This window comes from Somniosus microcephalus, unplaced genomic scaffold (genome assembly GCF_052327205.1).
Source record: "Somniosus microcephalus isolate GS21.2 unplaced genomic scaffold, FLI_Smic_1.0 unresolved_chr3, whole genome shotgun sequence".
In the NCBI taxonomy this organism is placed as follows: domain Eukaryota; kingdom Metazoa; phylum Chordata; class Chondrichthyes; order Squaliformes; family Somniosidae; genus Somniosus; species Somniosus microcephalus.
In genome coordinates, this window is record NW_028225181.1 from 17,326,129 (window position 1) to 17,338,337 (window position 12,209).

A 12,209-nucleotide genomic window follows, 5' to 3' on the forward strand; every position below is an offset into this window, starting at 1 on the left:
CTTGCTTGAATTCTTGCATACATTCATTTGTTCTTGCATTCTTGTTTGCATTGTTTCATTCTTAGATTCTTGCTTGCGTTCTTGCATTCTTTCTTGCTTGCATGCATTCTTGCCTGCGTTCTTACATTCTCGCATGCGTTCTTGCATTCTTGCATGCAGTCTTGCAATCTTGCATGCATTCTTGCATGCTTTCTTGCTTGCATTAATCCATTCTGACATTCCTGCTTGCATTCTTGCATGCATTCTTGCATTCTTTCTTGCATTCCTGCATTCTTGCTTACGTGCTAGCATTCTTGCTTGCATTTTTGCTTGCATTCTTGCTTGCATGCTTGCATGCATTCTTGCATTCTTGCTTGCATTGTTGCAAACTCTCATGCATTCTTGCTTCCATTCTTGCATGCATTCCTGCATGTATTCTGGCATCCGTGCCTGCATTCTTGCATTCCTGCTTGCTTTCTTGCATTCTTTCTTGCATTCCTGATTCCATTCTTGCATGCACTCTTGCTGTCTTGCTTGCATTCTTCCATTCTTGCATTCTTGCTTGCATTCCTGCATTTTGCTTGAATTCTTCCATACATTCATTTGTTCTTGCAGTCTTGTTTGCATTGTTGCATTCTTAGATTAATGCTTGCGTTATTGCATTCTTTCTTACATTCTTGCAATCTTGCATGCATTCTTGCATTCTTGCATGCATTCTTGCCTGCATTCTTGCATTCCTGCGTTCTTGCATTCCTGCATTCACGCATGCGTTCTTGCATTCTTGCATGCAATCTTGCATGCATTCTTGCATACATTCTTGCTTGCATTAATCCATTCTTACATTCCTGCTTGCATTCTTGCATGCATTCTTCCATTCTATCTTGCATTCTTTTTTGCATTCTTGCTTGCATTCTTGCATGCATTCTTGCATGCATTCTTGCATGCATTCTTACTTTCTTGCATTCTTGCCTGCATTCTTGCATTCTTACATTCTTGCTTGCATTCTTGCTTACCTTCTTGCATTCTTGCATGCATTCGTGCATTCTTGAATTCTTGCTTGCATTCTTTCTCTTTTTCTTGCATTCTGTCTATCTTCCTTGCAATCTTGCATGCATTCTTGCATTTTTGCTTGCATTCTTTCTTTCTTTCTTGCAGCCCTGCATGCCTTCTTGCACACTTACTTGCAATCTTGCATTCTTGCTTGCATTCTAGCTTGCAGACTTGCATGCATTCTTGCAGTCTTGCATGCACTCTTGCATTCTTGCATGCAATCTTGTGTTTATTCTTGCATTCTTGCATGCAACCTTGCATTCTTTCAGCCTTGCTTGTATTCTTGCAATCTTGCATGCATTCTTGTTTGCATTCATGCATTCATTCTTGCATGCGTCCTTGCATTCTTTCTTGCATTCTGTCTGGCATTCTTGCATTCCTGCATGCATACTTGCATTCCTGTTTGCATTCTTGGTTGCATTCCTGACTTCTTGCTTGCATTCTTGCATTCTCGCATACATTCTTCCATTCTTGCTTGCATTCTTGCATTCTTGCATACTTTCTTGCATGCATTCTTGCATTCTTGCTTGCATTGTTGCAATCTCTCATGCATTCTTGCATTTTTGCTTCCATTCTTGCATGCATTCCTGCATGTATTCTGGCATCCGTGCCTGCATTCTTGCATTCCTGCTTGCTTTCTTGCATTCTTGATTCCATTCTTGCATGCACTCTTGCTGTCTTGCTTGCATTCTTCCATTCTTGCATTCTTGCTTGCATTCCTGCATTTTGCTTGAACTCTTCCATACATTCATTTGTTCTTGCAGTCTTGTTTGCATTGTTGCATTCTTAGATTAATGCTTGCGTTATTGCATTCTTTCTTACATTCTTGCAATCTTGCATGCATTCTTGCATTCTTGCATGCATTCTTGCCTGCATTCTTGCATTCCTGCGTTCTTGCATTCCTGCATTCACGCATGCGTTCTTGCATTCTTGCATGCAATCTTGCATGCATTCTTGCTTTGTTGGATTCTTTCTTGCATTCTTGCTTGCATTCTTGCATTCTCGCATGCTTTCTTGCATTCTTTAATTCTTGCATGCATTCTTGCATTCTTGTTTGCATTCTTGCTTGCATTCATGCATTCTTGCCTGCATTCTTGCATACAATCTTGCATTCTTGCTGCCATTTCATCCATTCTTGCATTCCTGCATGCTTGCTTGCATTCTTGCATACACTCTTGCATTTTTTCTTGCATTCTTGCAATCTTGCATGCATTCTTGCATACATTCTTGCTTGCATTCATCCATTCTTGATTTCCTGCTTGCATTCTTGCATGCATTCTTCCATTCTTTCTTGCATTCTTTTTTGCATTCCTGCATTCTTGCTTGCGTGCTAGCATTCTTGCTTGCATTTTAGCTTGCATTCTTGCAATCTTGCTTGCATTCTTGCTTTGTTGGATTATTGATTGATTTCTTGCATGCATTCTTGCTTGCATTGTTGCATTCTCGCATGCATTCTTGCATTCTTGCTTGAATTATTGCTTGTATTCTTGCATGCAGTCTTGCAATCTTGCATGCATTCTTGCATACATTCTTGCTTGCATTAATCCATTCTTACATTCCTGCTTGCATTCTTGCATGCATTCTTCCATTCTATCTTGCATTCTTTTTTGCATTCTTGCTTGCGTGCTAGCATTCTTGCTTGCATTTTTGCTTCCATTCTTGCATTCTTGCTTTCATTCTTGTTTTGTTCGATTCTTGCTTGCATTCCTGCATGCATTCTTGCATTCTTGCTTGCATTGTTGCATTCTCGCATGCATAGTTGCATTTTTTGTTTGCATTCTTGATTGCACTCTTGCATGCATTCTTGCTGTCTTGCTTGCATTCTTTTCCTTGCATTTCTGAATTCTTGCTTGCATTCTTGCATTCACGCACGCAGTCTTGCATTCTTTCTTGCATTCTTGCTTGCATTCTTGCATGCGTTCTTGCGTGCGCTCTTGCGTTCATTCTTGCATGCATTCTTGCTTCCGTTCTTTCATTCTTGCATGCATTCTTGCATTACTGCATTTTTGCTTGCTTTCTTGCATCCTCGCATGCATTCTTGCATTCATGCTTGCATTCTTGCATTGTTGCTTGCAAAGTTGCATGCATTCTTGTGTTCCTATTTACATTCTTGTTTGCATTCCTGCATTCCTGCATTCTTGCTTGCATTATTGGTGTGTTTTGGAGTGCGTGTTTAGGAGTGTTCTTGCATTCTTGCTTGCATTCTTGCATTCTTTCTAGCTTTCTTGCATTCTGGCTTCCATTCTTGCATTCTTGCTTGCATTCGTCCATTCTTGCATTCTTGCATGCATTCTTGCATTCTTGCTTGCATTCATGTATTCTTGCATGCATTCTTGCATTCTTGTGTACAATCTTGTATTTTGCTTTCATTCTTCCATTCTTGCATTCTTACATTCTTGCTTGCATTCTTGCATTCATGCTTGCATTCTTGCATACCTTCTTGCATTTTTTCTTGCATTCTTGCACTCTTGCATTCTAGCATTCTTGCTTGCATTATTGCATGCATTGTTGCGTGCATTCCTGCATTCTTGCTTGCATGCATTTTTTGCATTCCTGTGCATTCTTACATGTATTCTGGCATCATTGCGTGCATTCTTGCATTCTTGTTTGCATTCTTTCTTGCATGCAATCTTGCATTCTTTCTTGCATTCTTGCATGCAGCCTTGCAATCTTTCTTGCATTCTTGCTTGCACTCTTGCAATCTTGCATGCATCCTTGCATGCATTCTTGCATTCTTGCACTCTTGCTTACATTCTAGCAATCTTGTAAGCAATCTTGCATGCATGCTTGCATTGTTTCATTCTTGCTTGCATTCTTGTCTGCGTTATTGCATTCTTGCGTGCATTCATGCATTCTCGCATGCATTATTGCATGCATTCTTACATTATTGAATGCATTCTTGCTTGCATTATTCCATTCTTGCATTCTTGCTTGCATTCTTGCATTCTTGTTTGAAATCTTGCATTCCTGCATTCTTGCTTGCGTGCTGGCATTCTTGCTTGCATTTTTGCTTGCATTCTTGCTTGCTTTCTTGCATTCTTGCTTGCATTCTTGCATTGTTGAATTTTTGCTTATATTTTAGTAATCTTGCATGCATTCTTGCATTCTTGCTTGCTTGCCTGCTTGCCTGCGTTCTTGCATTCTTGCATTCATTCTTGCATTCTCGCATGCATTCTTGAATGCATTCTTACAATATTGAATGCATCATTGCATGCATTATTGCTTGCATTATTCCATTCTTGCATTCTTGCTTGCATTCTTGCTTGCTTTCTTGCATTCTTTCTTGCATTCTTGTTTGCATTCTTGCATTTCTGCATGATTGCATGCATGTTAGCATTCTTGCTTGAATTTGTGCTTGCATTCTTGCTTGCTTTCTTGCATTCTTGATTGCATTCTTGCATTGCTGGATTTTTGCTTGCATTCTTACATTCTTGCATGCATTCTTGCATTCTTGAGTGCATTCTTGCATGCTTTATTGCAATCTTGCATGCAATCTTGCATGTATTCTTGCATGCATTCTTTCATTGTTGCTTGCATTCTTGCATGCATTCCTGCATTCTTGCTTGCATTCTTGCATTCTTGCTTGCATTCTTGCTAGCATTCTTGCAAGCATTCTTGCATTCTTGCTTGCGTTCTTGCACTCTTGCATGCATAGAAACTTGAAATATAGAAGATAGGAGCAGGAGTAGGTCATATGGGGTCTTGCGCCTGCTCCATCATTGGATGAGTTCATGCATGCATGCATTCTTGCTTGCATTCTTTAATGTATTCTTGCTTGCGTTCATCCATTCTTGCATGCATTCTTGCATTCTTGCTTGCATTCTTGTATTCTTGCATGCATTCTTGCATTCTTGTGTACAATCTTGTATTTTGCTTTCATTCTTCCATTCTTGCATTCTTACATTCTTGCTTGCATTCTTGCATTCATGCTTGCATTCTTGCATAACTTCTTGCATTTTTTCTTGCATTCTTGCACTCTTCCATTCTAGCATTCTTGCTTGCATTATTGCATGCATTCTTGCGTGCATTCCTGCATTCTTGCTTGCACGCATTCTTGCATTCCTGTGCATTCATACATGTATTCTGGCATCATTGCATGCATTCTTGCAATCTTGCTTGCATTCTTGCATGCAATCTTGCATTCTTTCTTGCATTCTTGCATGCAGCCTTGCCATCTATCTTGCATTCTTGCATTCTTGCTTGCACTCTTGCAATCTTGCATGCATTCTTGCATGCATTCTTGCATTCTTGAACTCTTGCTTTCATTCTAGCAATCTTGTAAGCAATCTTGCATGCATTCTTGCATTTTTCATTCTTGCTTGCATTCTTGCCTGCGTTATTACATTCTCGCATGCTTTCTTGCATTCTTTAATTCTTGCATGCATTCTTGCATTCTTGTTTGCATTCTTGCTTGCATTCATGCATTCTTGCATGCATTCTTGCATACAATCTTGCATTCTTGCTGCCATTTCATCCATTCTTGCATTCCTGCATGCTTGCTTGCATTCTTGCATACACTCTTGCATTTTTTCTTGCATTCTTGCAATCTTGCATGCATTCTTGCATACATTCTTGCTTGCATTCATCCATTCTTAATTTCCTGCTTGCATTCTTGCATGCATTCTTCCATTCTTTCTTGCATTATTTTTTGCATTCCTGCATTCTTGCTTGCGTGCTAGCATTCTTGCTTGCATTTTAGCTTGCATTCTTGCATTCTTGCTTGCATTCTTGCTTTGTTGGATTCTTGATTGATTTCTTGCATGCAATCTTGCTTGCATTGTTGCATTCTCGCATGCATTCTTGCATTCTTGCTTGAATTCTTGCTTGTATTCTTGCATGCAGTCTTGCAATCTTGCATGCATTCTTGCATACATTCTTGCTTGCATTAATCCTTTCTTACATTCCTGCTTTCATTCTTGCATGCATTCTTCCATTCTATCTTGCATTCTTTTTTGCATTCTTGCTTGCGTGCTAGCATTCTTGCTTGCATTTTTGCTTCCATTCTTGCATTCTTGCTTTCATTCTTGTTTTGTTCGATTCTTGATTGCATTCTTGCATGCATTCTTGCTGTCTTGCTTGCATTCTTTTCCTTGCATTTCTGAATTCTTGCTTGCATTCTTGCATTCACGCATGCAGTCTTGCATTCTTTCTTGCATTCTTGCTTGCATTCTTGCATGCATTCTTGCATGCGTTCTTGCGTGCGCTCTTGCGTTCATTCTTGCATACATTCTTGCTTCCGTTCTTTCATTCTTGCATGCATTCTTGCATTACTGCATTTTTGCTTGCATTCTTGCATCCTCGCATGCATTCTTGCATTCATGCTTGCATTCTTGCATTGTTGCTTGCAAAGTTGCATGCATTCTTGTGTTCCTATTTGCATTCTTGTTTGCATTCCTGCATTCCTGCATTCTTGCTTGCATTATTGGTGTGTTTTGGAGTGAGTGTTTAGGAGTGTTCTTGCATTCTTGCTTGCATTCTTGCATTCTTTCTAGCTTTCTTGCATTCTGGCTTCCGTTCTTGCATTCTTGCTTGCATTCGTCCATTCTTGCATTCTTGCACGCATTCTTGCATTCTTGCTTGCATTCATGTATTCTTGCATGCATTCTTGCATTCTTGTGTACAATCTTGTATTTTGCTTTCATTCTTCCATTCTTGCATTCTTACATTCTTGCTTGCATTCTTGCATTCATGCTTGCATTCTTGCATACCTTCTTGCATTTTTTCTTGCATTCTTGCACTCTTGCATTCTAGCATTCTTGCTTGCATTATTGCATGCATTGTTGCGTGCATTCCTGCATTCTTGCTTGCATGCATTTTTTGCATTCCTGTGCATTCTTACATGTATTCTGGCATCATTGCGTGCATTCTTGCATTCTTGCTTGCATTCTTTCTTGCATGCAATCTTGCATTCTTTCTTGCATTCTTGCATTCTTGCATGCAGCCTTGCAATCTTTCTTGCATTCTTGCTTGCACTCTTGCAATCTTGCATGCATCCTTGCATGCATTCTTGCATTCTTGCACTCTTGCTTACATTCTAGCAATCTTGTAAGCAATCTTAGAGTCATAGAGTCATAGAGTTTTACAGCACAGAAAGAGGCCCTTCGGCCCATCGTGTCTGCGCCACCCATCCATCCCTGTCCAGTCTAATCCCATTTTCCAGCATTTGGTCCATAGCCTTGTATGCAATGGCATTTCAAGTGCTCATCCAAATGCTTCTTGAATGTTGTGAGGGTTCCTGCCTCTACCACCCTTTCAGGCAGTGCGTTCCACATTCCAACCACCCTCTGGGTGAAAAAGTTCCTCCTCAAATCCCCTCTAAATCTCCTGCCCCTTACCCTGAATCTATGCACCCTTGTTATTGACCCCCCTACTAAGGGGAAAAGTTCCTCTTTATCTACCCTATCTATGCCCTTCATCATTTTGTACACCTCAATCAGGTCCCCCCTCAGCCTTCTTTGCTCCAAGGAAAACAACCCCAGCCTGTCCAGCCTCTCTTCATAGCTGAGGCGCTCCATCCCAGGTAACATCCTGGTGAATCTTCTCTGCACCCTCTCCAAAGCAATCACATCCTTCCTATAGTGAGGCGACCAGAACTGCACACAGTACTCCAGCTGTGGCCTCACCAGCGTTTTGTACAGCTTCATCATAACCTCCCTGCTCTTATATTCTATGCCTCGGCTAATGAAGGCAAGTATCCCATATGCCTTTTTAACCATCTTATCTACCTGTTCCGCTGCCTTCAGGGATCTATGTACATGTACACCAAGGTCCCTCTGACCCTCTGTACTTCCTAGGGTCCTACCACTCATTGTGTATTCCCTTGCCTTATTTGTCCGTCCAAAATGCATCACCTCGCACTTTTCAGGGTTAAATTCCATTTGCCACTTTTCCGCCCATCTGACCAACCCGTTTATATCGTCCTGTAGCCTGAGGCTTTCCTCCTCACAATTTACCACCCCACCAATTTTCGTGTCATCTGCGAACTTACTGATCATACCTTTTACATTCTCATCCAAATCATTTATGTAGATCACAAACAACAAGGGACCCAGCACCGATCCCTGAGGTACCCCACTGGACACAGGTTTCCAGTCACAAAAGCAACCTTCGACCATCACCCTCTGCCTCCTGCCACTCAGCCAGTTTAGGATCCAATGCGCCAAGGCACCCTGGATCCCATGGGCTCTTACCTTCTTGACCAGTCTCCTATGCGGGACTTTGTCAAAAGCTTTACTGAAGTCCATGTAAACCACATCCACAGCATTTCCCTCATCCACCCCCCTAGTCATCCCCTCGAAAAATTCAATCAGATTTGTCAGACATGATTTACCCTTGACAAAGCCATGCTGACTATCCCCGATTAATCCTTGCCTCTCCAAGTGGAGACTAATTTTGTCCCTCAGAATTTTTTCCAATAATTTCCCTACCACAGATGTTAGACTCACTGGCCTGTAATTCCCTGGTTTATCCCTGCTACCCTTCTTGAATAATGGTACTACGTTAGCTGTTCTCCAGTCCTCTGGTACATCCCCTGTGGCCAGAGAGGTTCTGAAAATTTGTGTCAGAGCCCCTGCAATCTCCTCCTTTGCCTCCCACAGCAGCCTGGGATACATCTCGTCCGGGCCTGGGGATTTATCCACTTTTTGGCCTGCTAAAACCGCTAGCACCTCCTCCCTCTCGATGCTAATATGTTCAAGTATGTCACAGTCCCCTTGCCCGATTTCTATGTCTGCATCGTCTTTCTCCATAGTGAACACAGATGCAAAAAATTCATTTAATACCCCGCCTACATCATCTGGCTCTACACACAGATTGCCACTTTGGTCCCTAATGGGCCCTACCCTTTCCCTGGTTATCCTCTTGCCCTTAATATACTTATAAAACATCTTAGGATTTTCCTTTATTTTGCTCGCCAGTGTTATTTCATGGCCCCTCCTTGCCCTCCTAATTTCTTTTTTAAGTATGCCCCTGCACTTTTTATACTCCTCTAGGGCTTCTTCCATCTTTAGTCTTTTGTAACTGCCAAAAGCCCCCCTTTTATTTCTGATGCATTTTTGTATATCCCTTGTCATCCAAGGTTCCCTTTGCTTGTTAGTCCCAGCCTTGACCTTTACAGGAACATGTTGGCGTTGTACTCTCTCTATTTCCCTTCTGAAAATCTCCCACTGTTTTGATGCGGATTTTCCTATAAGTAGCTGCTCCCAGTCCACTTTGGCCAGATCCTGCCTTATCATATTAAAATCGGCCTTCCCCCAATTTAGAACCCTAATTTCTGGGCCATCTTTGTCTTTTTCCATGACCACCTTAAATCTCACCGAATTATGGTCACTGTCGCCAAAATGCTCTCCTACTGACACTTCCACCACTTGCCCGGCTACATTCCCCAGAATTAGGTCCAGTACCGCCCCCTCTCTTGTAGGACTTTCTACATGCTGGCTCAAAAAGCTCTCCTGGATGCACTTTAAGAATTCTGCACCCTCTAAGCCTTTCACACTCTGACTATCCCAATTTATATTGGGGAAGTTGAAATCCCCCACTATTATTACCCTATTATTTTCGCACTTCTCTGCGATTTGCCTACATATCTGTTCCTCTATCTCCCCCTGACTGTTTGGGGGCCTATAGTACACTCCCAGCAAAGTGCTTGCCCCCTTTTTGTTTTTAAGTTCTACCCATATGGCCTCATTAGAGGAACCCGCTAATATATCATCCATCCTTACAGCAGTAATTGACTCCTTAATTAATATTGCAACACCCCCTCCCCTTATACACCCCCCTCTGTCTCGCCTGAAGATTCTATACCCCGGAATATTCAGCTGCCAGTCCTGACCCTCCCTCAACCATGTCTCCGTGATAGCAACAATATCGTACTCCCATGTATTCAACAACAACTTCAGTTCATCCACCTTTTTTGCAAGACTCCTTGCATTAAAATAAATGCCCTCCAGCCCTGCCATATTCCCTTTTGCCTTCAAATATTTGCTCTGCCTTCCCAGCTGACTTGTTTTTTCCTCTGTATTTGTCTGTAAATCACCCCCTACTATAGCTCCACTCTGTACCCCATCCCCCTGCCAAGTTAGTTTAAACCTCCCGCAGCAGTGCTAGCAAACCTCCCCGCAAGGATATTGGTTCCCCTCTGGTTCAGGTGTAAACCGTCCGACTTGTACAAGTCCCACCTTTCCCAGAAGCAGACCCAGTGATCCAGGAAACTAAAGCCCTCCCTCCTGCACCATCCCTTTAGCCACGCATTCATCTGTTCTATCTTCCTATTCCTATACCCACTAGCACGTGGCACCGGGAGTAATCCAGAGATTACCACCTTTGAGGTCCTGCTCTTTAATCCTTCACCTAGCTCCCTAAATTCTTGCTGCAGGACCTCATCCCTCTTTTTCCCTATGTCGTTGGTACCAATGTGGACCACGACCTCTGACTGTTCACCCTCCCCCTCCAGAATGCCCTGCAGCCGCTCAGTGATATCCTTGACCCTGGCACCAGGGAGGCAACAAACCATCCTGGATTCACGTCTACGGCCACAGAAACGCCTATCTGTTCCCCTTACTATAGAGTCCCCTACCACTATTGCTCTCCCACTCTTTTTCCCCCCTTCCTGGGCAGCAGGAGCACCCCCAGTGCCAGGAAGTTGGCTGCTGCTGCCTTCCCCTGGTGAGTCATCCCCCTCAACAGTATCCAAAGCGGTATACTTGTTTGAGAGGGGAATGGTCACAGGGGTCTCCTGCACTACCTGCCTGCTTCTATTGCTCCGCCTGGTGGTCACCCATTTCCTGTCTTCCTGTGCAGCCCTTCCCTGCGGTGTGACCAACTCACTAAACGTGCTATCCACGACCCTCTCAGAATCGTGAATGCTCAACAACACATCCACCCGCAGCTCCAGCGCCTCAATGCGGTCTGCTAGTAGCTGCAGATGGATGCATCTCTGGCACACGTGGTCATCAGGGGCACCAGGGTCCCTGAATTCCCACATAGAGCAAGAGGAGCATATCACGGGGCTGGGCTCACCTGGCATGACCTTCCCCTTACTTAATTTAAACTAATTTACTATCCCCAATTAAAAATATCTCTAAGGCGCTTGTATAGTCTACCAACAGTCCCTGCAACACCAGAAAAGACCCTAGTAACTTAAAACTACAGAGTTAAAGTTTAAAAAAGAGAAATACTCACCAACCAAGAGAAATACTCACCAACCAATCACTTACCTGCTCCCTGGTGACGTCACACACCGATTACTTTTTACCTCTCTGCAACTTCCAAACTCGCCCACTGGAGTTTTGTCCCGCCTCTCCTGGCCTCTCCTGCTCCTTTTATCTCCGCCGCCGCCGGCGAGTCTCCCGCAGGTCCGCTGCTCCCGCTACCTGCCGCCGCTGCTCTGAGGCCTCTCCTGCTCCTTTTATCTCCGCCGCCGCCGGCGAGTCTCCCGCAGGTCCGCTGCTCCCGCTACCTGCCGCCGCTGCTCTGAGGCCTCTCCTGGCCTCTCCTGCTCCTTTTATCTCCGCCGCCGCCGGCGAGTGTCCCGCAGGTCCGCTGCTCCCGCTACCTGCCGCCGCTGCATTCTTGCATTGTTTCATTCTTGCTTGCATTCTTGTCTGCGTTATTGCATTCTTGCGTGCATTCATGCATTCTCGCATGCATTATTGCATGCATTCTTACATTATTGAATGCATTCTTGCTTGCATTATTCCATTCTTGCATTCTTGCTTGCATTCTTGCATTCTTGTTTGCATTCTTGCATTCCTGCATTCTTGCTTGCGTGCTGGCATTCTTGCTTGCATTTTTGCTTGCATTCTTGCTTGCTTTCTTGCATTCTTGCTTGCATTCTTGCATTGTTGAATTTTTGCTTATATTTTAGCAATCTTGCATGCATTCTTGCATTCTTGCTTGCTTGCATGCTTGCCTGCGTTCTTGCATTCTTGCATTCATTCTTGCATTCTCGCATGCATTATTGCATGCATTCTTACAACATTGAATGCATCATTGCATGCATTATTGCTTGCATTATTCCATTCTTGCATTCTTGCTTGCATTCTTGCTTGCTTTCTTGCATTCTTTCTTGCACTCTTGTTTGCATTCTTGCATTTCTGCATGATTGCTTGCATGTTAGCATTCTTGCTTGAATTTGTGCTTGCATTCTTGCTTGCTTTCTTGCATTCTTGATTGCATTCTTG